Raw genomic sequence first — 26,361 nt, 5'->3', positions numbered from 1 at the left:
ATTCTTGCAAATATATGGGGAAGATTATGATGAGACATTTGCTCCCGTTGTAAAACACACCTCAGTAAGGACACACCTAAGCACTGCAGCAGCAAAGAAAATGCAAGTGGATCACATAGACTTGAAAATTGCATTTCTTCATGGACACATCAAAGAATATATTTTTATTTTATTTTATTTTATTTTTAGTTTAGTTTAGTTTAGTTTAATTTATTATTTGATTTATATACCGCCCTTCCAAAAATGGCTCCGGGCAGTTCATAACATGATAAAAACAATTAAAACAAATTAACAATTTAAAATCAAACTATTAAAACACAGTAAAACCAACAAAACAGCTAAAAGTCCTAAAACAGTATAAAATTAAAACTACACATTTAAAAAGCTGAAAAGGCTTGGGTAAAGAGGTGGGTCTTCAGATGTTTTTTAAAAATAGTCAGGGACGGGGAGGATTGGATCTCAGCAGGGAGTACATTCCACAATCTCAGGGCAGCAATCAAGAAGGCCTGTCTCCGTGCGGCCACTAGACAAGCTGGCGGTAACTGAAGACGGACCTCCTCAAGTGACCTCAGTGGACAGTGGGGCACATAACTAAGAAGGCTTTCTCTTAAATACCCAGGGCCTAAGCCGTTTAGGGCTTTATAAGTTATAACTAGCACTTTGTATTCTGCCCTCAAATCAATTGGCAACCAGTGTAGCTCCCTCAGCAAGGGAGTAATGTGGTCTCTCCGAGATGACCCGAAGACCAACCTGGCATTCTGAACCAACTGAAGTTTCCAGACTATGTACAAATGCAGCTATGCAGCCCTACTTAGAGTGCATTACAGAAGTCCAGTCTGGAGGTTACCAACAAATGTACCACTGTTTTGAGGTCACTGATCTCGGGAAACGGACACAGCTGACGTATCAGCCAAAGCTGATAGAAAGCACCCCTGGCCACCGCCTCAACCTGAGAAACCAGGGAGAAGTGTGAATCCAGAAGTACTCCCAGGCTGCAGACCTGTTCCTTTTGGGGAAGTGTGACCCCATCTAGAACAGGTAGGTCAAAATCATCTCTGGAGTTCCGACCCTGCACAATAAGTACCTCTGTCTTATGTGGATTCAGCTTCAATTTATTCTCCCTCATCCAGCCCATTACTGCCTCCAGGCAGGAATTCAGGGAAGATATGCCATCTCCTGAAGAAGTTGTCATGGAGAAGTAGATCTGGGTGTCATCAGCATATTGATAACATCCCGCTCCAAATCCCCTGATGATCTCTCCCAGAGGTTTCATGTAGATGTTAAAAAGCATTGGAGAGAGTATGGAGCCTTGAGGGACACCATACTTAAGCTCAGATTTTGAAGAGCAACAGTCTCCAATCAACACCATCTGGAATCTATCCGAGAGGTAGGAGCAAAACCCCTGTAAAAAAATGCCTCCCACCCCCAACCCCTTCAGACGTTCCAGAAGGATACTATGGTAGATAGTATCGAAAGCCGCTGAGAGATCCAAAAGGACCAACAGAGTCACACTTCCTCTGTCAATTCCCAACTGAAGATGCCAGTTTGAAATGGGTCTAGATAATCAGTTTCCTCCAAGACCGCCTGGAGCTGAGAGGCCACCATCCTCTCAATTACCTTGCCCAGCCATGGGAGGTTGGAGACAGGCCTATAGTTGCTCAACTCTGAGGGATCTAATGTATGCTTATTTGAGGTCTAATGATTGCCTCCTTGAGACAAGGAGGCATCCTGCCTTCCCTCAGAGAAGCATTTATGATTTCCACCAGGCCTCCTACAACAACCTCCCTGCTAGATAGAACAAGCCATGTTGGACAAGGGTCAAGAGAACAAGTGGTAGGCCTCACCGCTCCAAGCAGCTTGTCCACATCTCAGGAGTCACAAACTGAAACCGATCCAGTTGAACCACATAAGAGGAGTTGTTGGACACCTCTAGTTCAGACATCAAATTAATTGTGGAGTCTCCGTCTAAGTCGGCCCGGATCTGAGAGATTTTATCTGCAAAAAATACTTTAAACACGTCACAGCAGATAACTGATGGCTCCAAATTCTGGTTCAAGGGAGAGGGGGCAGATATTAGTCCCCTCACAACCCTGAACAGCTCTGCCGGAGGCGAGTTTGCAGAAGCAATACGGGCAGAAAAGAACCGCTTCTTTGCCACACGTATTGCCTGATCTTTAAGTGTGCTCTATGACATAATTTGTCGGATTCAAGTCGAGTCCTTCTCCACTTGCGCTCCAGCCGCCTAGCTTGCCGCTTCAGCCCCCGTAGATCTTCCGCATACCAAGGGGCCAGTTTTGAAGCAGGTAGGAGGGGACGCCTAGGAGCAATCTTGTCTACTGCCCAGGTGAGCAAGTTGTCCCAGTTCTCAACCAGGCCATCAACAGGATCACCGGCAGAGCCAACATTAAATCCCTCCAAGGCTTCTTGGAATCCTACTGGATCCAATAACCTCTTTGGGCGGACCATTCTAATAGGCCCCTCGCCCCTGCGGAGGTGGGAAGTGGCTGTAAGTCCGACTTTAACCAGATGGTGATCTGTCCATGACAGCGGGGAGATCGTAGGAGTCCCCACCCACGGAACACCACCCTGAACAGAATAAAAGACCAAATCAAGCGTGTGACCTGCAATATGAGTCGGTCCAGAGACCACTTGGGATAGGCCCATAGTTGTCATGGCCGCTATGAACTCCTGAGCTGCCCCGGACAAATTGGTCCCGAAATTAACATTGAAGTCCCCCAGCACCAGAAATCTGTGAGACTCCAACGCAAGCTCCGCGACCAAGTCCGTGAGCTCAGTAAGGGAATCTGTTGGGCAACGGGGCGATCGGTACACCAACAGAAGTCCCAATCTATCCCTGGTCCCCAAACTCAAGTACACACATTCAATATGGCCCGATACCCTAACAGGGACCCTGGTAAGGGAGATGTTATCCTTATAGACCACAGCCACTCCACCTCCCAGCCCACATCCCCTCACCCGCTCCTCTACAGAATATCCTGGAGGAAGAAGCTGGAACCAGACTGGGCCAATAGCCTCCCCCAACCAACTCTCTGTAATACACACCAGGTCGGCCTCTTCATCCATAATCAAATCATGGATGAGTTCTGATTTATTTTGGACAGACCTGGCATTGCAGAGGAGCAAGGTAAGGTTATGTGGGTTGTTGGCAGTGCTCCCCGAGGTCAAAGAGCTGGCAGGACAGCCAGAAGGGGAGACAGCTATTAGGTTTCTCACTACCCTTCCCCTGAAATGGCCTGCTGACCTGCCAACAATACTACTTCGATTCCCCACCACCACTGGAATAGCTGCCCCACATTCAATGAAGGCATTCCCTGACTCCCCATCTCCAGACAAACTCACACACATTGCAACTTCAACCCAATTCTAAAGCAACTGAAACCTAATTACACTGAAGCCACACTATTGAGTACCGCCCCCCCCATACAAATAGTTGGATAAAATGTCCTGCCCTCGTCCTCGTCTCTCCCCCGAAGTGGCTCCCCCAAAGGGGCAACCCCCTTTGGTGTCGCCCCTTCGGTGGCGACTCCGCCACCACTGGCAGCCTTCCTATATAGGCTGAGCAGCCAGCTCAGCAGGTGGAACCAGGAAAAAAAACTGCTCAGTCAACAGGAACTGTTGACTGCCCAGGAACAGCCTTTAGGATTTGTAGAACCTGGTAAAGAAAAACTTGTATGTAAGCTGCAGAAAAGTATCTATGGACTAAAGCAGGCTGCAAGAGCCTGGAATGTCATATTAAACCAGTTGCTAGTCAATGAGGAATTTACCCAAGGAAACGCTGACCCTTGCTTGTACTCAAGGCTCAAAGACAACAGATGGACCTATATACTTACATCCATTGATGATCTGATAATTTGTTATGAAAATAGAGAGCTTTGAAAATAGACAGCCTTGAAATAATAAATCATCTGAAAAGCATTGATGGAACTGCCTCGAGGGTGTTTGGTCAGCACGCCCAGTTCGGGCGAATGTGGAGAATTTAGCTCAAAAGGGGAGATGGTTCCAAGCAGATTTAATTTGTGCAAGCATCTGAACTCAAGAAGACTGACTTGGGAGCGAGGTTTTAATTAACAAAAGGAGTTTATTGAAAGAAAAATAATAAAAGAAGTAAGACTAAGTTACTTGGTGGTCCTAACGTAAAAACAATACAAATATGTTTAAAAACAGATGATTGTAAGGCACATTTAGCTTAAAGTTCCAGATTATGTTAGGGATGTGCACAAAACCAGTTCGCCCGGTTCAGTTCGGATCCGAACCGGGTCCAAACCGGACCTGGGTGGTTCGGTTTTGGTTTTGTCCGAACCACCCCCGGTCCGGTTCGGATCTCAAAAAATAGCTAGTTTTAAAGGGGACCTTGTGTTCTACCTGCCACCCAAATTTCAAGTCGATGGGACCTTCCTCTGATTTTTTACAAATTTTTATTAAATTTTAAATTTTTGCCCATAACTCCCTATGTGGAGCACTTAGGGGCAAAAAGCTGGGGTGGGTGGTAGCCACCCATGGATGTACTCCACCCCAACAATCCCAAGGCAATTGGTTGCTCCTAGTATTATTGGTGAATTTTTGAAAAAAAATTCCCATTGGCTAGAATGGGGGTTTTGGGCTGCCCCAGACCCGCCTCTGTGGGGCGGCAGCACCCCCAAAGTGGGTCTGGGACTATGGCAAAAATGGCCTCAGTCCCTCCCATCAATCCCCGGAGAGATAGGAGTGATGGTTTTTTTATTAAGATTTTCTAAGGCATTAAATAATATCTAATTGGAAACAATAGAATGTGTGTCAGTGGGTGAAAGGTAAAGCCACATAGAGAGACAGTTATTTAATGCCTAGGAAATCCTAATTAAAAAACCATCACTCCTATCTCTCCAGGGATTGCCGGGAGGGACTGAGGCCATTTTTGCCATGGCCCCCCAGACCCACTTTGGGGGTGCTGCCACCCCACGGAGGCGGGTCCGGGGCTGCCCCCCCAAAAAACCCAATCTAGCCAATGGGATTTATTCTCTTCTTTTCAAGAAATCTACCAACAATGCTAGGGGCAACCCAACAATTGCCACCCCAGCTTTTTTGGCCCTCTCTCTGGGCGCCCTAACATGTAACACCCAGTCAGTCCACCTTAATGCCTACCTACTACCACCACACCTATCCAAGCAACTAAGAGGAGGACACTCAGAGAGACAACACCAACTCTCTGATCTAACAAAAAGGCCACTGCTGCTGCTGCCTGCCAGCAGCAGCAGTGGAGCAGCACACTAAGCACAACAGCACACACACAGAGAAGAAGCAGGAGGTGGAGCAGCAGACCTGCTGCTCTGCATGATGGGTGATGTGATGCCCAAAGAAACCACCGCCTCACTCAGTGCCTGCCACTGACTAGGCCCGACAGACAGAAGCCAGCCAACCTGCTCTGCTCTGCTCTGCTGCTCCCCATGGATGATGCACACACACCCTACATCTGCATCCAAACCAGACCAAGTGCGCAGAGTCAGCACAGGGCAGCAGCCACCAGCCCAGCAACAACAACAACTACTACTGCTACCACCACAACCAGTGTTGCTGCTACATTAACATTTCCAGTCCAGTCACGTGCGCCACAGCCTGAGCCTAGCACACAGCCAACAGCTGCTGCCAGTCAGTGCCTAGCAAGCCAAGCCAACATGAGGAGAGAGCTAAGTAGACGGCGCACGCACACCAACCCATCACGACACAACTGCAAGGGGAGAGGGCGCAATTACAGGCAGGAGGAGGAGGCGAGGCAATCCTAGCACAGATTTGAAAGTTTAAAATCCACCAGGACAGCTTCTTCTTTCTACCACCAGCTGTAGTGTCTAGTTAGTGAGTGCTGTGCAGCTGAGCTGAGCTGAGCTGCGTGTGAGAATGATAGTATTTAGTTTAGTTTCAGCAGACTGAGCATTGAGCATGGGCAATGGCATTGGGAAGCAACACAACACAACACTCACCTGCTGCTTCTGGTTAGAAGTTGCCTCTTCTCGTCTTTTCACCTCTTCTTCGTGTGTGTGTGTGTGTGTGTGTGTGTGTGTGCAGTGAGTGCATGCCTTTTGCCTTACTTGAAAGAAATGCTTCTCTGGTCCACCACCACATATTTGCTCACACACACACACAGAGAGGCCCAAGGCAGGTGGTGGCACCAGTGTGAGTGCATGTGTGCTGGTGGTGTTTGCCACCACAGGTGTTTTGTGTGTGTGTGTGTGCGCTGCTAGCTAGGAGGGGGGACGGAGGGAGGGAGGGAGGGAAGGGGGGAGGGAAGGGGAGGGGAGGGGGAGAGGGATGTAGCAGAGGGTATTGAAGGGGGATGAGGGTCCGGTTCAAAGTTGGTCAGCCACATATTATGCACACACGTGATCACGTGTGTGCTTCGGTGCGAGAGACCAGATTCTCATCATCTGCCAGACCGGGGTTTGGGGGCAAGTGAGGTGGTGGTGGGCTGGAAGGGAGGATGGAGGGTGGTGAAGAGGAAGGGGGGAGGATGAGGGGAGGGATGGAGGGAGGCATGGGGGGGAAGGAAGCGGAGGAGGGGAGGGAAAAAAACATGTAGACACAGACACACAGCGCACAGACACAGAAGACAGCACACAACACAGAAAGCATCCACACACAGAGACAGTAGGCATCCATTCACACAGACAGACAGACACACAACAGGAAGAGACAGACTGAGCCTGCACCACACACACACACACACACTCACACACAATTCCCCCCTGCATAGTTATCAATCAATATGTTGTGTTGGCAGCCAGTTCATTGCTATTCTGATGGTTTTTGTTTTTTTGCCATCAGCCAACATCAACAGTGACCACAATCAAGATGAACATAAGATGATAATCATTCATTCATTTCATTATAAAAAATCATCAAATTATTTTCTCCATGTAAACCAAGCCCCCCACACATGATTTCTGGTAACATTTTCAATAGAATCAATTCATTTAGCATTCATCATTTTGTTCTCCCTTTGTTACCTTTTTTTTTCTCTTTTGCATAATTTTGAGGGTTGATTTTAACATGGGGTTTTAAAGAAAAAATTATTTACATGTTTATTTACATACACGTATTTACATATTTACACTGCATTTTAGAACGTATACCTGCCGCTGCCACTAAGTCTAGTACTATTTGGGCTGTGTTACTTTGGGTGTGTGTGCCGTGCCCACGCCAGGTCCCCAAATGCTGACAGGTGGAGAGATAAGGGCCTGTGCTGCTGGTCAGCATTGGGTTTCTTTTTAGGTGGGCGTGGGCATTGTAAAAGTTTGGCCAGTCGCAGCACTACAACTACTACTACCAACCACTGCATCTGTGTGTGGGCACACTACACGCTGCGACTGGCTGGCATGGCTCAGCATCTGGCACGTCAGCTCAGCTAGAGGTGGAAGGGGGGAGGGTAGGGAGAAGCACAGAGGTTGAGCCAGGCAGGTGACCAACCATGGGGCATTGGGCAACCCATGGTAACCACTCACCTGGCTCAAAATCCAGCTTGGGGTAGCCCAGCAGGGGGAGATTCGCCTTAAGGAAGACCAGCTGCTCCACCAGACCAGTGTCCAAGCGGGAGCGAGAGGGTGTTACCACGTCCCCGGCATATGAAAACACCCGCTCGCTCTGGACACTGGTTGGGGGGCAGGAGAGGAGGCGCACAGCCTACCATCGCCAGGTCCGGCCAGACTTGGCGGCGGCTCGCCCAGAAATGTGCGCAGTCCACGCCGTCTCCCTCCAGAGGCTCCTCCAAGTACTGCGCAATGCATTGCTCAGCACTGGAGGGGGGCCTGGCAGGTTGAGCCTCCTGCATACCAGGCATGGCGCCATAGCAGAACCGCTGAAACCACTGGGTGGATTTCGAGTCGGGAGCAAATGGCTGCTGCGATGGCGCTGCCTGGGATGCTGCGCTGCTGGACTGGGAAGAGGGAGGGGAAGGGGAAGCTGACGCCGGCTAGCCGCCCATGCTGATGCTGGGTGCGGGTTGGGCCGCGGGGGCTGCCCCCGCTCCACTACCAACATCCTGGTCTCTGCAGGCCCTAGCGGCCTCCTCCTCCCTAACCTTCTTGACCAGGATGTCCCTCCACCCGGGCAAGTCGCCGGCACTCACGGCATTGCCCTTGATGGCTGGGTTACAGAGACAAGCGAGGACATACTCCTCCCTGTCTCCCAGCGCACCAACGAGCCGCCTGTCAACCCCAGACTTCAGCCTCCCAGCCAGAGCACGACCCTCTGGCGTGGTCAGAGAAATCTGGAGTTCGCCCATCAGCTGATCCAGACCCATAGCTGTGGGCAGCGCCTGGCTCAAGGGAGTGGTGTCGCCACACAAGCCCTTCGTGGCAAGCTGAAAGGGCTCGAGTGCCGACACCACCTCGGACATCTGCTTCCACTCTGCGTTCGAGAGGTCACAGACGTCCAAGGACTCGTCCCTCGCCAGGGCGACAAGGGCTCTCTCCTGCTCCAACAGGCACTGGAACAGGAGGAAGGTGGAGTTGCACCGCGTCTCAACATCCGTAGGGATGAGATGGCGAGGAAGCCCAAGGTCATCCTGCTTGTGGCAAAGCAGTCTCCTGGACTTCTTGCTGCGGTGGAAGTAGGCGGCCAGCTTGCGAGACTTCTCGACAAGCATGGCCGTGGCAGCAACAGCACCTTGGGGGGGGGGGCCTTCTCCTGGAATGCCTTCAGCTCCCTAAGGCCAAGGGCATCCCTGACGGTCAGATGGAGCGTGTGTGCCATACACCATATGTTCACACAGCCCATGACAGACTCGACAGCGGTGGTAACATTTGATCCATTGTCGGTGACAATGAATCCCCTAGAGAGGTGTGGAAACCCGCCAATCCACTCCTCTATCTGGCGGTCGAGTACGGCCGCCACCTCCTCCTTGGTGTGCCTCGTGTCCATCGTCTCCACGTGCAGGATGGCCCACCTGTGCCATAGTGCATCGGGAGCCGCGCAGGACCCGGAAGCATCGCCCAAGGAGGTCCCCTCACTCTCCGGTCCCCACCAGTGGGCAGTGAGGGCCAGGAAAGCAGCGTGCATCCCACTGACACTGGTCCATAGGTCAGTCGTGAAATGCATGCTGGTGCCGGCCGGAGCTGCATGCAGCTCGGCCGACACGAGCTCCCTGCACTTGCGGTACAGGGAGGGGACCACGTTCCGGCTGAGCGTGGTCCTTGAGGGGATGACATATTCGGGCACCAGGTATTGGAGAATCTGGCGGAAGCCGTTGTTCTCGACCACCTGAAAAGGTTGGTCATCGGTGGAAATCATCCCCCCTATGAGGCGGGTGAGGTGATGATGGTCCACGCGAACAATACGCTGACTGCCCGACAACTGCGTCCACCGCTGGACTGGCAGTGTACCCTGCTTTTTGGCTGGCATACTGCCGCTGCCCACCCTAGTGGCAGATGCACAAGGCGCACTAGCGCTGCCAGCCTGTCCCCTGAGACCTGGGTGGTGATGCTCTATGTGTCTCCACATAGGCGTACCCAGGTGCGCAGGGTCCTTTCCACGGCTGACCTGCATCCTGCAGTGGACATAGCGGGCGTGGAATGGGGCATCTTGAGGGACCTCAAAATGTGCCCATACACCACTGCCCTTGGCCTCCTGCACCCTGGGTGCTGTCCTAGGCCGTTTCTCACAGGGTGGCTGCAGTCCTGGGGGGGGGGGCGGCTGCCGCTGCCTGCCCACTGCTGCCACCCAACCCGCCCCTTCCGCCCTCCACAGCAGAGGAAGGGCCCGGTTCAACTGGCATCGGAGAGGCAGGCCTCTCCTCCACCACCTCGCCAGACCGCTCCCCACCAGAGTGTCGGGCTTCACGAGGGGGGCCCCACTGAGCGGCGAAAGGGCTGGGGGAAGGGGCCCTAGAGGGAGGGAGAACCTGGCTGCACAGTCCTCACTGCCCTCTACCTGCTCTTCCACACTCTCAGTCTCCTCCACCACAACAACTGGCGGTACCTCAGCAGCACCTGGTGCCGCCGCCGAGGAGGGGCCCGCCACAGCCCTAACGCCTCTGCCGTGATTGCCGGCATCAGGCAGCGTGGGGAAATTAATCCTGCGCACCAAACTTGGAGCCGGGGCGAAGATTTGCCCAATGGGGAGGAGTGGGGTGTCCTCAGGTTCCCCGCATCCTCTCCCTCTCTGTGCCGCAGGCGCACCCTGCACCTGGCCTCTCCCACGTCCTCTGCCTTGCAACCTAGCGCGAGGCCTGGCCGGAACATGGCGCTCGCGTTGCTCAGGCATCCTAGTTGTTATCTAGGAGGAGGGAGGGAGACTTTAAGAGTAAGGCCAGAAAGGGGCAAAAAAATAATTTGGAGGGGGTTGGAAGGGGCAAAAAACCCCAAATTGATTGGGAGCCGGCGGGGGGGGGAGTCTGTTTTGAAAAAGTAAGCCAATTAGGGGGGAAAGGAAGACCTTTTGATATGGGGGGGAAAGCCAATTGAAGTGAGGGGGAGGGTGACCTTTTAGAATTTGGGTGTCAAGCCAATTGGGGAGATGGGGCTGGGAGTTTTTTTTTAAATTGGGGATTAAAGGGTGGACCCCTGGTGTGGGTGGCACGGGCAGTTGGGTGGAGTAGTTGTGGTGTGGGTGGCAGGTCTTTTTATTATTTTGGGGGAGAATGGATGGGGGGAGGGTACAGCACCTACCGGGGGGGGGCAGTCAAAGCTTGTGAACCTGCAGATCAAAGGAGGAAACCCTTATTTAGTGAATTGAAACACAGTGTGGTATGGTTCTGGGGGGTGGTTTTCAAGTAATGTTGTGGGGGAGCATCATGAAGCTCAATGCAGCCTATTTAGTGACTTTGAATTTCACACAACCCAAACCAGAACCCAGTCGCACTTTCACAGAACCCACCCACCACTGTGACTCTGCCCGCCCAATGCCATGTGGCAAGCAAGCAGGGCATCAAACACTTGGCAGCATGGAACATCATCATCGTATATCTTTCAAAGATTACTAGAATGGCCCCAGGAAGGAATTAGGAAACCCTTCTTTGGCGAACTGATGATGATTGATGAACAGAGCCAGCCTATCTGGAACTTTCACTGACACAGAACCCAAATTGCACTTCCCAAAACCCAATTGCACTTTCACAGAGAGAGAGAACCCAACCCACACACGCACTCTGTCTGCTGCCCAAGGCAAGAGCAAGCAGGGCATCAAACACTTGGCAGCATGGAAGGAACATCATCATCTGTCTTCCAAACATAATGACCTGGTGGCTGGGGACGGTGTGGTGGTGTGTTGGGTAACCTGTTAAAAAACCACCTCACCTTTATGCAATGCGACAACACACAGCAGCAATTTCTTCATCAAGCAAGACACAAGTCACAACAATACATCTCCAATGGTCCCTCCCCACACACACACAACCCAAATGCATTTCAAAATAGGGGTGTCCCTATTTAAAACCGCCAACTAGGGAGAGAAAGGGGGCAACAAAAGGTGCACAATCACACATGCACTAACCCCTCTTCTTCTGGTCCTTCTCCTGCCGCTCACTGCTGGTCACGGATGCGCCGCCGCCAGCCAGCCAACCCAGGCTGGGACACAGACAGGGCGGCCGCACGAGGCACAGGCAACCAGGGTAGGTAGGTGGTCAAGGGGCAGAAGAGAGGAGAGACAACACTATTTGTGTCACTCAACTCACCCCCAAGCAGAGACAAATCAACAAAAAACTTTCAAAAGGAAAAAAAAAACCGATGGCAGCCTCCAGGTGAGGTCGGAGGTAGGCTACTGTGTGTGGCTGCAGCCGTGGGAGGAAGTGGAAGAAGTGAAGGGGAGCAGAGAGAGAGAAGAGAGAGAGAGAAGAGACAGAGAAGAGATAAAAGAGAGAGAGAGAAGAGAGAGAGAAAAGAGAGAGAGAGAGAGGAGAGAGAGAAGAGAGAGAGAGAAGAGAGGAGGAGCACAGCAGGGAGGGGGGATTCAGGTGTGGGGGGAGGACAGCAGCAGCAGCAGCAGCAGCGGTCCCAAGAGGTGGGAGCAGAGGGTGTGTTGTTTGGGGCGCTAGTGTGTGGCAAGGGGTCTGGGGGTATGTAGCAGGAGTCAGGGGCAAGAAGAAGAAGAGGCGGTGGGAGCAGAGGGTGTGTTGTTTGGGGGGCTAGTGTGTGGCAAGGGGTCTGGGGGTATGTAGCAGGAGTCAGGGGCAAGAAGAAGAAGAGGCGGTGGGAGCAGAGGGTGTGTTGTTTGGGGGCTAGTGTGTGGCAAGGGGTCTGGGTGGGGGTATGTAGCAGGAGGAGTCAGGGGCAAGAAGAAGAAGAGGCGGTGGGAGCAGAGGGTGTGTTGTTTGTGGGGCTAGTGTGTGGCAAGGGGGGTGTTGGGGAGGGGGCAACAAACAGCAAAGGAGAAAGTAGAACAACTCGGGCAGGCAGCAGCCAGGTGAGAAGGCTGGAAGGGCGGGAGCTGGGCTGGGCGTGTGGGGGGTCTGGGAGGAGGGAGGGTGGGGGGAGGAGGAGGGGAGCAAATAAAGCAATATATCAAGAACACAAGCCAAAAAGTTTAAAACCCAATATTCTTTCTAAAGAAACCAATGAATAATATGATAAAACCTAAACCACCAGCAGAAGAAAAACTTGGGCGGGGGTGGGTGGGGAGGGGGAACCAACCAAACACAGAGGCCCACTAAAGCAAACAGAGAGGAGACAAACAATTGCTGCAATAATATTAATAAGGGCTGCAAAGCAGGTCTGCACAAAAAAAAACCAAACTCAGGCGGGCAGCAGCCAGGTGAGAAGGCTGGAGGGGGGGGGGAGCTGGGCTGGGTGTGTGTGGGGTCTGGGAGGAGGGAGGGTGGGGGGAGCAGGCAGGGAGGGAGGAAGAGGGGAGCAAATAAAGCAATATATCAAGAACACAAGCCAAAAAGTTTAAAACCCTATATTCTTTCTAAAGAAACTAATGAATAATATGATAAAACCTAGACCACCAGCAGAAGAAAAACTCGGGCAGGGGGGTGGGGTGGGGAGGGGGAACCAACCAAACACAGAGGCCCACTAAAGCAAACAGAGAGGAGACAATTAAACAATTGCTGCAATAATATTAATAAGGGCTGCAAAGCAAGTCTGCACACAAAAAACTAAACTTGGGCGGGCAGCAGCCAGGGGAGAAGAAGGCTGGATGGGGTGGGGTGGGGTGGATTTAGTTTGGGTTTCTGGATGGGAGGGGCAAGTTAGGAGCAGGGGGGCCACACAGAACAAGGAGCAATAATCTGAACAATCAACAACAAATGCAAAAGTTGAACACACAGAATGAAAACCAATATCAAGCAAAAGCAAATTGGGCAATTCTCGGGGGGGGGGGGAGGAGGAGCACACAACCAACCAGCACCAAAAGAGAACCAAAATTGATTATATGGGATAACAACAAAAATGGGCTATAATAACAACAGAATCCTCGGGGGGGGGGGGGACCAAACCAACTCAGGCAGGCAGGGCAGCAGAAACAAACAAAATGCAAGTACCAGTTAACAAAAAGCAATCAAATAAAGCACCAGTAAATATATAAATGAAACCAATGGAATGCAATGTGAAAATCAAAAAATTGAACAAAAACAAGGGAAGGCACAAAGAGCAATAATAAATAGAACTTTTAAAGCAATGAATGCAGTGGGTGGGAGTGGGGGAGAGTAGGCCCAAGGGATGAGAAGGGAAAGGGGGAGGGGGAGAGGAAAGCAGGACAGACAAAGAAACAGGGAAACAGACAGACAGAGACACACAGAGAGTCACAGAGAGGGCAGGTGGACAAAAGAAGGTAGCACACAGAGAAACAGGACACAGTCAGGGAGACTCACAGCAGACACCAGCAGCAAAGGAGCAAGCAAGGTCTCAGAGATGAATGATCCCACAACTGCAGCCAAAGAGAAGTTTCTAGGCAAGAGGCTTGGGTTTATATAGGTTTGAAATTCCCTCCTTTGGGAGCCCCCACCTTTGCACTCTCCCCACGGCCAACAGGGTGCCAGCTCTCAACAGTACAACAGCCAAGCAGCCTACCAGAGCAAAGGACTCATTCTGGCCAATCAAGGATCAATAGCACAGCCAATGCAATGCCTGAAAATAGCCTCACAAAATGGATGCCAGGAGCAAAAGTTTCAGGACGGAGCCACAAAATGGAGGACACACTCTAAACTTAAAATAAAGACTCCAGACAGTGAAAAGAAGCCTCTGGCACATCCGAACCGGTTCAGAAAATCTGAACCGGTTCGGGTCCGAACCTCCAGATCCGAACTGGTTCAGAATGAACCGGTTCAGATCCGAACCGAACCACACATCCCTAGATTATGTGTAAGTTCCCAGGTGGGCAAGAGAGAGATGCGAAGAGAGGGAAAAGGGGGAAGTTTGAATCAAAGTGATAGATTGGGGTCCTGCGAACCGGACAAGTGCTATACTGTACCTGTCTCTAGGCAACAGGACTTTGAGCAGTGGGACTCGGGAGACTCACATCCTTCAGGGACAGCGAGATGGAAGGCAAGAGGGTTGCAGAGGTTAGTGAAAAGATAGATGCCCATGAGATAGGTGTCTTGGTAGACTCAGCTCTTGATGCCTGCTAGAGACCGGAAGTCAACCAGTGGTTATGTATTCTTTTATGGTGGTGGAGTAGTCAGTTGGTGTAGCTTCAAGCAATCAATAGTTGCTCACTCATCTACTGAGGCAGAATATGTATCTGCCTCTCAAGCATGTCAAGAGGTGGCATGGCTGCACAAGCTAATGTCAGATTTCAACACAGATGAACCCAAACCCACAGAGATGTTTGAGGACAGTCAAAGCTGCATCCAGATCTCACAAATGGAGAAAATTTAATTTAGAACAAAAGAAATTGAAACAAAATAGCATTATGTGTGGGATGCACAAGAAAGGGGACTTGTAAAATTGATGTATTGTCCAAGTGAACAAATGGTAGCAGATGTGCTAACTAAGTCATTGCTCAGGGATCATTTCCAAACCTTGAGAGAGAAGTTGGGACTTATAGATAGCAGCACGAGCTGATGAGGTGAGTTGGAGCTAGGACCCTGGCAGTATCAGCTTTCAGCTGCAATGTCTCATAGTGACCAGTGGGGTGTGTGTTTAGGGTCATGGAAAACAGTGCTGAACTCCTCCCCTCTTCCAGTGTTAGTCTCCATTTTGTCTCTGCAGAGATGGCTGTTTGTTTTGGTCTCTCTCTTTAGCCATGAGCTATAGCTGAAATAGACTGCAGGCCTTTTCATATTTGTTTGTAACCTTTTCTTTAAATAAATCCTTGTAGTTCTTCAATACGAAAGAACTGTCTCAAGAGCTCTTGCTTTGCTGCTTTCTCACCAAAGTGGTTTTGCTCTGCTGTTTGGGGACTGAACTGCCATTCTTCCCCTGCAATTACAAACTGAGATAAGCTTTGAGTGTGCCTTTTCCTTTTAAATGTTTTAATGAATCCTATGTATGTTTTTCTGTATATTTGATGGTCAGTGACCGAAATTAAATTACTACTGCTACTACTGCTTCAGCACTCACCTGGCCTCCTGACATGTTCGGAGGCTATTTGCATGGGCAGCATCACCATGCTTACCATACAAATAGCCTCTGTGCATGCCCAGAGGCCAGGTGAGTACCAGAGCCACAGCAGCCACTGGGTGGAGGATAGAATGCTAGGCGGGGTTCTGCTGCTTGTGGTGGCTTGCAGGTGCTATTGGTACCACCTGTAATCACTTTCTAAAGGTACCTCTTGCCTCCCCATCCCCAAGGCCACCCTCACCAGCCGCCACTGTTTTTGAGGGTTTTGTTCTTTCTCCCTTTTCAACCAACTATATAAATACTTTTTGGTATTCAGAGGCCCCTCATAATGTGAGGCCCTAAGCTGTAGCTTACTTCGCATGTGCCCAAATCTGACACTGTTGACTATGACATGATAATTTCCTTTCCAGGTGCCCGTATTAGCTCTCACTTTATACTCACACATATAACTGGTTTATTAGGGATGGGCAGAACCCTCTGAGAAATGTCACTTGTTTTATAGAAACTCATTTGACTTCACTTGAAAATTCTCAGATGTTTACCCCTGGGAGACACCATGAAGTAGGGATGTGAATGAATCAATTTTTGCTATTCGATTTGAGCTTGAATCAAAGCAGTCGGATTCGATTTGAACTAAAATCTGCAAACTCGAAACTGATCAGGATTCAATTCAAGTTGGATTCGATTCGATTCAAATTCAAATTGATTTGACCCACTTTTAAAGGTCATAGAGGGTTCCAGAGAAGGGGAGGTCATCAAAATTCAAAGACCTCACCCTAGCAAATGCTGGTGCTTTGTTAGGAACTCAGAAGCAGCATTAGTGTTTCATTAGTCAGCATATTGGCCGGTATCTCTGTAAAAGAAAAAGTAGAGGTGTGATCATTTTGTATTCTCTTTCTTTTCAATGAAAAGAAACTGTGGCTCTGATGTGATATAATTCTCCTAATTATTATTTGAGCAATTATAAAATGCAAATATTTAAACATGTATGCACATTCCAATTGCCATTCTCCCTTTCGGGAGAAATGGAGACTGTTTAGAAGTCCGGCTCAGTGATATTCCCTTTTCTAGACAGTATGCTGTATCCTAATACTGATCAAAGCAAACAAACTAAAAACAGCAAGAGCACTTCCAACATCTACTGTGGCAAAGTAGAATTGCTATGTGCTACTTGAATCTTACTTCTACACACAAAAGGTGGAATCCTGTCATTTCACAAATACATTCCTGTAGCCTGGCTAACCGATGCTTTGTATAATGTAATGTCTCTGCAGATGCGAAGGCATCTGATAACAACATCGTAAAGCAGGTGAGCTGACCTTTAGAGTCCTCCTCAAGATGCCAATCATATTTATTGCTTCCAGGAGCTCACATCTGTTAACTTTTATTTTATAACTACATAGAAAAAGTCCAACTAAGCAAATGCAAAGGAATCCTATCTACGAATGTATACTGAAGATCACTGAACATTGATTAGTCACACTTAACACCCTTTTATGTACCCACAATCTTCATGTACTCATCATATACTCACAACAGAGATAGTAAAAGAAAGATGTTTTTCTTTAAGATGTATTTTTAGTAGCAGTCATAAAAAACACCTAGTCATAATTTGAAGCACTGCATAAACGGAGCTCCTTCACGTTCAGGCTTTTCTATTTACTTCAGGAGAGCTCTGTATCAGCAGCCCTTGGATCACACTAAATTGCTCTCTTTTGATGTGGATGGGGAAGTCTGTGTGCAAGGGGAGCTCCATGAGTGAAATAAGATAAAAATGGTGTGTCCTGAACAGCATGTGCTTTTTATTGTATGTATGTATGTATGTATGTATGTATGCATGTATTTAATTTGTATACTGCCTGACTCCAAAGGCTCAAGGTGGGTCAAAAAAATATTTTTTTGCCAGTATTTTATATTTGAAAATATTTCTTGGAAGGGAATTTTATCCTAAAGTGCTGTACATTCCAATAAACTAGCTTCATCCCTCAAGAAAGCAGTGGTAGCAAGCATGACTTGCCCCATTAGCTAAGCAGGGTCCACCCTGGTTGCATATGAAAGGGAGACTAGAAGTGTGTGGACTGTAAGATATTGTCACCACATCCCAGCCCCAAGAAAATACACAGACACCATTTAATGGGTATAAGGACCACAACTTTATTAATCAAACTACATTAAATAAGCGAACTGGATGGGAACAAACACCACCACCCTGACAGTGCAGGCCTAACAAAGACCGGGTTCAGACATCCCCCACACCTTGCACAGGTGACACACCCTGACTTAGAAAGGAAGCAGGTAAAACCCACTTCCTCCCCTTCATAGTCAACCCAAAAGGGGCCTGGACAACTTCAAGAGCTTCGCAAACCCCCCCCCCCCCAGCCACGCAGCCCTGGGGTTTGTGAAGCCATGAAGCAGGTTTCATGGCAAAATTTTGCGCAACCCCCCCATACCCATCGTTGAAGCCATTTGGCCCATACAATACGCACTCCTGGCACCCAATTATGTATGATGACAAAATTGGAGGTGGGCTGTTGGATAATGGAGAGCCCAGTTCACCTGTCAAGATAGTTTTCCTCCAGATGAAGAACTAAAACCTGGGGAGGAGAATTTCTAGCTAAATACTCACAGAGCGTCGGAAGCGACTGTCTCCACAGCATCCCATGCATCCACAGCAAGTACACCCTGGTGAGCTTCCCCAAACTGAGTTGGGTACCAAACTGGGAAGTGCTGGCACGCTCGAAAGTCCAGAAAACCATGGAGTGGCTGCAGATTAATACTCTCACAGGTATGCTGGTCTTGGGCCGAAATAAACAAATACAATAATACTCTCACAGGAGCCACTGCTCCACCAGGACTTGCCAAGAAAACAACAGAGGTGGAAAAATTAGCCACAAGCTGGCAACAAGTAACTTTTAACGTATATAATGTAAAAACACTTTGGACCTCCAGTATCCAGTCTTCCTGAGCTCATCATCCTGGAAACCCAGATGACGGAAAGTTGTAGCAGCACCTATGCAAAAAGAATGCAGACTGAACTGATGTACCGGTTCCCCGAACAAAGCAAGGGCCCTCCTCAAGACTGACCAGAGCTGGTACTGGGATAAGGGTTCCCTGTTCACATGCACAAATAGGCAACCAGCAGCATTAGGTTGAAACTTGATATACCTGCATTAGCAGGGCATACCTGTGTGTCCACAGCAGAGGTCAATCGAATGAGGTACCCCCTACACTTTTGGTCAGTTTTAGAGGAATGCAACCCCAACTGCGCCCCCCCCCTTATGAAAGAGAGATCGACAAACTGCAAACATTGGTCCCTGGCTGCCTGGCCACTGCATGGAAGAGCCTTGCTGGGGTGAAAAGCCCCATATAATCTATCTATCTATCTATCTATCTATCTATCTATCTATCTATCTATCTATCTATCTTAACATATTTCTATACTGCCCAAAACTCACATCTCTGGGCGGTTTACAACAAGCAAGCAAACAAAAAATTAAAACATTAGTTAAAATAAATGACAACAGAGAACTTCAAACAGTAGTTTTAATTAAAACAATATTTAATTAAAAGCCTGGGTGAATAGGTGCATCTTAAAAAAACTTTTAAAAAGTTGTCAGAGATGGGGAGGCTCTTATTTCAGCAGGGAGAGTGCTCCAAAGCTTTGGGGCAGCAGCAGAGAAGGTCCGTCCCCAAGTAGCCACTAGACAAGTCTGTGGCAACTGCAGACGAACCTCTCCTGATTATCTCAATGGGTGGTGGGGTTCATGACGAAGAAGACATTCTCTTAAATACCCAGGGCCCAAGCCGTTTAGCCGTTTCTTCGGGGCCATCTGGTGAGGGGGTGAGACAAAGTACCCCCCACCCCAGAAGCACGAGGCCTAGGGAGAGACATCCCCCTTAGGGGATGGAGCCACTCTAGGAAGAGCATCTAGGTTCCAAGTTCCCTCCCTGTCATCTCCAAGATAGGGATGAGAGAGACTCCTGCCTGCAACCTTGGAGAAGCTGCTGCCATTCTGAGTGGACAGTACTGAGCTGGATGGACCAATGGTCTGACTCAATATATGGCAGTATCCTATGTTTCTATGTTTGTACATGTTTATGAAGAAATAATGATTCCAGTCCTAAAAAATCAAACAATGTTATATCATGTGCGCCAGTTCATCTGCCTGTAATTAAACGTTCTGTCATCTTTTGGAGCAACATTTCCTTTATGCAATTTCCATCAAAATCGCCATCTCGGTTCCCCACCCCCTGTGAGCCAGAGAGCATCATGGTGTGGCATCCGTAGCAAAAGTGGCATTAAAAGCATTCTATAAAGAAACCCTACAGCTCCTTTGTCTCTCTTATTTTGCTTTAGATATGTTATTATGACGGCTTCCTGTTATAGCTTAGGAGGCTAGATGGAAAAGAAAGGGCAAAGATCTTAAAAATTACATCTTAGATTTTTAAAAGCTTGGGGATTAAAGTTATTATTGCTGGAAAAGTCAATAGGAAGCTATTAGGGAAGCTGTAGGTGGAACAGAAGGCTGGCTCTGCTGCGCAAAGGGAAGAGAGCAGCAGAAATCCTGGTCACAGAGTTACAGGGTGGCTAAATGGTGGTGCAGAATCCCTGAAGTAGGTGAATGGCTTTTATTTTATTTTATTTTATTTTATTTTATTTTATTTTATTTTATTTTATTTTATTTTATTTTTGAAGTAAGAGTGTGCTCTATTAAGACATTTCAATATAAAAACATTTCAATATAAAAATATAAAAAGAATCCTCCTAAAATTAAGTAGGAATTTGCAGAACACCTGCTCTCTAAGAAATATCACTTCTCTTCTGGAAACTCATTTTGGCTTCCCTTGAAGTTTTATCTTTGGCTTTCCTTGAAAAAATTTAGAGGTTTCTACTTGAGAGGAACCCTGAAATGGTTTTTGAAATGTTTGTGCCAACGTTAAAATGAAACACTATTAATTCTTAGTGGTGTCACTATGTTGTGGTGACACCAATTCTTAGTGGTGTCACTATGTTTAGCCCCAGTGGACACAGAGATGGGCTCCTAGAACAGCCGTCTCCTGGGAGAATCCCCCATTGCATCACGCATGTAGGGCATTGCATTCTGGGCTTCACAGAGGCTGGGATGAGTTCTGGCCTCAGATCAATCTACCCTGCTTTGCACTGCATGGAGCAGGGCTGACTGTGTGGAAGTGCTCCCACTGAGGACTGAATGATCATCTGGGGGGAAGGCAAGGTTTGGGAAGCCTTCTGCCTGCCTGCTAGGAAAGTGCGAACTGGCTTGAGGTCGAGCCAGTTCGCCATCAAACCATGCCTGTTCAGTGGTTTGCCCTTGAGCCAAACTCGGCCTGGTTCAGTTCGGTTCACCTTGACCTCCAACCAAACTCCCCAGGCCGGCTCAGGGGGTTCTAAAAGCTTTTTTTTTTTTTTTTTTAAGAAAATGTATTGCTGGGTTTGGTGGCCACTGGAGGGTGCTGTTACAGCCATGAAAAGTGGGGCTTCAACTGTTCCCGCTCCCCCTGCCAGCCTCCCCACAGTATTTTGGGGGAGTTTTTCACCCATTTCTGGGCCTCTTCGGTCATCTACCTGCTTGTGGCAGCCATTTTGAATGCTGCTGTGCATGCACATTGGCCATTTGTGTGCCCAGGTCCAGGCACACAAATTGACAGTGTGAATGCACAGCAGCCTTCAAAATGGCCAACGTGAGGAGGGAGAGCGCCGAAAAAGACTGGCAGGTGGTAGGGATGTGCAAACAGGTTTGACATTGAACATGTTCAATGTCCAACCTGTTCGGTTTGACCATTTGGGGTCAAACCGCACCATCCCCTGTTCGGTCCAACCCCAGACCAAACACCCCCCGACTGTTCCGGGGGTTCACGGATTTTTTGAAAAAAAAAAAATTGTTAACTTACCCCCTTTGGGGGAGTTGTTGGAGGGTGCGGGGGGGGGGGGTCCACAAAGGTTCCCTCTCCCCTGCCAGACTCTCTTTATGCCGCCAGCCGCCATTCGGCCGGCTCTTCAGCCCATTCAGCCCTTCCCCCTCCGGTGTGGTGGCCATTTTGGAGGCTGCCGTGCCTGCGCAATTGACCTCTGCATGGCCTGGATCATGCAGAGGACAATTTGCGCAGGTGCAGCAGCTCCCAAATGGCCGCTGTGCCAGAGGGGGGAGGCCTGAATAGGTTGAAGTGCCAGCCGAACAGCCGGTGGTGACATAAAGGGAGGCTGCTAGGGGGAGGGGGAACCTCTGCAGACCCCCCTTCTGCCTCCAACAACTCCCCCAAAGGAGGTAAGTAAAATATATATATATTTTTTAAAAAATTGTTTGTGACCCCACTGTCCGACCAAACCGAACCGGGGGTTTCAAGGGGGTGCCTGACCGAACTGGCCCAGTCTGGTTCGGGTAAGGACTCGAACTGAACCAGACCAGCCGGTTCCATGCACACCCCTAGCAGGGGGAGCAGGAACTGCTGGAGACACATACACACCCCATGGCCATGGCAGCACCCCCCCAGGGGGTTCAGCTGGAGGCCCCCTCCCTTCGAGCCAGGCATGAACTGGTTCAGCCTTGAGCCAAACTGTAGCCTTGCTCAGCATGTATGGAACCAAATCAGGCCCAGTTCAAGTCCAGTTCGATTTGAGCTTCCGTGTTCTATACACACCCTTACTGCCTGCCTGCCTGGTAGGTCGTGTGAATGGTCCCAGTGACTCTCTTGGCACCAATAGAATTGCTGGATTTTCACTAGAGTAAAATATATATTAATTGGTGCTTTCTCCTTATTGTTCATCTACTTTATTCATAGGGCTGGTTCACACAGTCAAGAGGATGTGGGCTAGATGGGGAGCCCAGATTCTTGAGCAGTTTGCACTCCCGCACAGAATGTTTTGTGAATCTGGGAAAAATCAGAAACGTCAGGTTAGTAAAGTGCCAACCGCACACAAAAGCCAGATTGGAAATCTAGGGTGTGAACTCGGCTTGTCGATGTGGGTTTCATGTCAAGTTGGCCAACCTGACATCTCTGATTTTTCCTGAATCTGAATTCCCTATTTAGTGCACATTCTCCTGATTGTGTGAACCAACCTATACTTTATTTTTTCATCTGATCCATATATAATAATAATGGGACATAACGGTTTTATTGCACTTTTGAGTATGCACTGCATTTCATATACAGTACATTGAAGCAATTTAGGCTTCTCATGGCACCTACACACAAGTAGCCTCCTGACTGCTTTGGGAAGCTCCCCATAACGCACCATGGTGCATTATGGAAGCATTATGCACCATGGTGCATTATGGAAGACTTCCTGGTCCCCAAACTTCCCTGCTCTCTCCCTGCTACCAGTAGAAGTTGGTGATCGTCTGGGCGGCCAATCCGGCTGCCCAGCAACATGGATGGAATTGTCTGTGGGAGAGGTAAGCTTTTTGCGGCTTCCTCCCCTTGCCCCATCCAAACACATTCTCCAGTTATGAGAATGGGTTCATTGCCCTCTTGGAATTCTTCCAACAAGCAAGTACGTTTGGCCAATCTTCTGATCCTCTGTGACCAGTGGAGGGCTGAGAGTCAGAGCATGGCATTCCTCATCAAATCCATTGCAGAGCCCAGATTTCAGCCAGGAACCTCATGATTTGCATGCAGAATAGAGGGAGGAAGTATGTGTTTGTCGCTTTCTAACTGCATTGACTGTATGACTAAGTAGGTGCTATTCTGTTGTGGGAGTCAATGTGGGGGAAACTATTCTGGGTCTCTTTGTTTTGACTCAGTGCCACATGTACAGTAAAAATGGTTATGTAAAGCATCTGCTTCACAGCTTCTAGGGATTGTTCATTTTGCAGCTCTTCCATTTAGAGGCTGGAATTTAGAAAGGATTGTCTGCCATCAAACCCTGAAAGGTTTGTCTTGAGGTGCTATGAAGGCCTTCAGACTTTCCAAATGTAACACCTCATCCAGTGTACGTCCAACCTTTGCTAAAACAATTGAGTTCTGAATGGCCGATTATTAGCTGAGAAAAAGAAGCAACATTTTGTCATTTGACAATAGCTTAAGCTGTTTAAATGCCCACACATCTACAAGTCTACAAGTTTCAAATGCTCCTTACTATTACTGCTACTTAAGATACTACTACTACTACTACATTGTCACCATTGTCTTCTACTACTGCTGCTGCTGCTGCTACCTGATATTTATGAAGGCTCAAAGCTGGCACTATAGAAATGATTCCATTCCTGACCACAGCATTTAAAATCTGCATTCAGGCTGCATTCTCACAATCACAGTGAGCTTTCACAATTACAGTGATCCTGGTTAAAGAGTTGATCAAGATTGCTGAGCCCTGAGGAACTGGTTGTGAGAGTGCAGTTTCTCAGGCAATCCTGGTCAAACTGCTATGATTAAACAGCGATAGTTAACCAGGATCTGAATGGGGAAAGAGCTTGCTACACCCCTGTCCAGGCTCAGTTCAAGGTGCTGGTTACAGCACTAAATGAGGTTGTTCACTTCACACAAGTCACACACAAAACTGTGTCCTACCCAGGTTTGGAAGCTGTGTGTGCTCCCAATTTTTGGTTGTGTGGTTGCAAACAATTAGGTAGGAGGAAGAAGTGATTTTGTGGAAGCAAGGTAGGAGGAAAGCCAGGTTTTCCTCCTACCTTGCTTCCACACAATCACTTCTCCCTCCTCCTACCTAGTTAGAGCAACTGTCCCTATCCAACCCCAACACAGCATCCCCCCAGTGGCTGTTGCTGGTGTATACCTTACGTTTCTTTTTAGATTATGAGCCCTTTGGGGTAACTTATTTATGTATTATTTATTTTTCTTTGAGAACTGTGGTTGATGAGTGGTATATAAATATTTGTAGAAGTATTAGTTTGCACCCACACAACCAAATTTTGGGAGCACACACAGCTTCCATGCCTGGGTAGGACACCCTTTTCAATTGTATGAATGATCTCGGTGTCTTCACTCCAAGTACCTCTGTCTCCCTTTACATGAGCTTGCCATAGAGAGAGCTCTATGGTCATTTGGAGAAGCCTTCCTGCACGTCATGTCATTATCTGGAGTATGATTGGCAGGCACATGGAAGAGGATGTTCTTGAAAGCAGTGTATAAGCTGTGGAACTCCCAGCCCCAAGAAATCTACGTCACCCTCACTGTATATTATTCATTCTATCTATCTATCTATCTATCTATCTATCTATCTATCTATCTATCTATCTATCTATTTAACTTGTATACCGCCCAAACTTCCGTCTCTTGTTTCTGCTTCTGCTTCAAGACTCACTCATGTAAGAAAGCTTATATTGGAATGATGGTTCTCAGGGGTTTTATTATGTATTTTCCAATGTTATACTCTTTGGCCTTTATCTTACTGTATTTTGTTGTTTTTCTGTTTTAAGCTTTGAGCATAGATAGAAGAGTGGAATTATATAAATATTCTAAATGCATAAATAATAGAAAGCTGGGGGAACAACAAATCACACTGTGGGACCCTTATGATTTTAAAAAAAGAGGCAAAAAGGATAGGTCCAAATTAAATTCCAAGATGAGTAGTGCAGAAATAGAAGGCCTTGAAGGGTGTCATGGCAGGCCAAGGACAAAGAGGCAGGCACAAAGGATGAGAAGATGGCCACTGAATGAAAGGTCTTGGATCTGTTCAAGAGAAGGCCACTGGGAGTCTAGGTGAGAGCAGCTGCAGGAGGGGTGAGCAGGTGGAAATTCAGACGGGTACGGAAGAGAGATGAAGAACAAAATATGAAGGCAATAGATATAAAGCAGCTGCTCAAGGATTTTGGTGATGAAGGCAGGAAAAGAGATCGAGGGGAAAACAGGGATGAGGGAAGATTTTTTTTAAAAAGATGAATATATTCATGAATGCTTATAAAAGGAAAGGAAAGAGCTAGAACATACAAAATGAAGAAAAGCGAGAGGAATTCAATGCATCCACATTTGCATTTAAAGGTGTCCTGCCACAGAGGAGCATTGATGGCTAAGGGACCTTCTCTCCATCTCCTCTGCCTCCAACTTTCCCTGCCACAACACTATCTCCCTATATTATAAAATAATTAAACTGGAAATAGAACAACTAAATATAGCCATTAATGCCATTTGGTTTTTATTTTCCAAATTGCTAGGTTCTCAAGAATTGCTTAAAGAATTGTCCCCTGGAGAAACAAAAATGCAAAACAGTTTGATTTCTTGTGAATCTGGGACACTTCCTAATTATAGATATACATAACCTCCTGCAAGACTAGATTCTGGCATCTCCAAATCATGGGGATAACAATCTATGACAATCAGTAAACCTACTTGATTAAAAGCATATCCTCCCATTCATGGACACAGGTGTACAGATAACATTATATTAGGAAAATTTAACTTGTAACACTGCTTTGTAGTTTCATGTAATTGCACCATAAATCAATATATGGGAATATTAAATGGGGCAAGTTTGTTTATTGCTGAACACACAAGAGAGCAAAGATAATTTCTTATTAGAATACTAAGTGAAATGTTAGGCAATATTAACTACTTGACCTTAGTAGGTGTTTTGCTTCTTGGATATTGATGATTTTCTTCTACATTCTGCAGCACTGTACAAACCAAGCCTCACTGAGAATTTCTGCTGGGTAGTGTTTCCAAACTATAACTCCTCTTGTCAACAGTGTACTTTGGTAAACATTTTCCTCAAAGTAGCATGCTATATCCCCTGGATTGTATCCAAGCCTTTGGTGCAGTCATGTCTGTTTGTTGTCAGCACTTTCCATGAAAGGACGGAGAGCTAAACTTATGCAAGGGGTCCTTCCACAACGGGAAGGGGACTAGCTTCAGCACAACTCTCCTTCTGTGAGATGGAGTTCTTCTGATGACAGAGTGCCACTGTGCC

Source organism: Hemicordylus capensis, chromosome 1, assembly GCF_027244095.1.
Source record: "Hemicordylus capensis ecotype Gifberg chromosome 1, rHemCap1.1.pri, whole genome shotgun sequence".
NCBI lineage: Eukaryota > Metazoa > Chordata > Lepidosauria > Squamata > Cordylidae > Hemicordylus > Hemicordylus capensis.
This window is presented reverse-complemented; position numbering follows the sequence as displayed.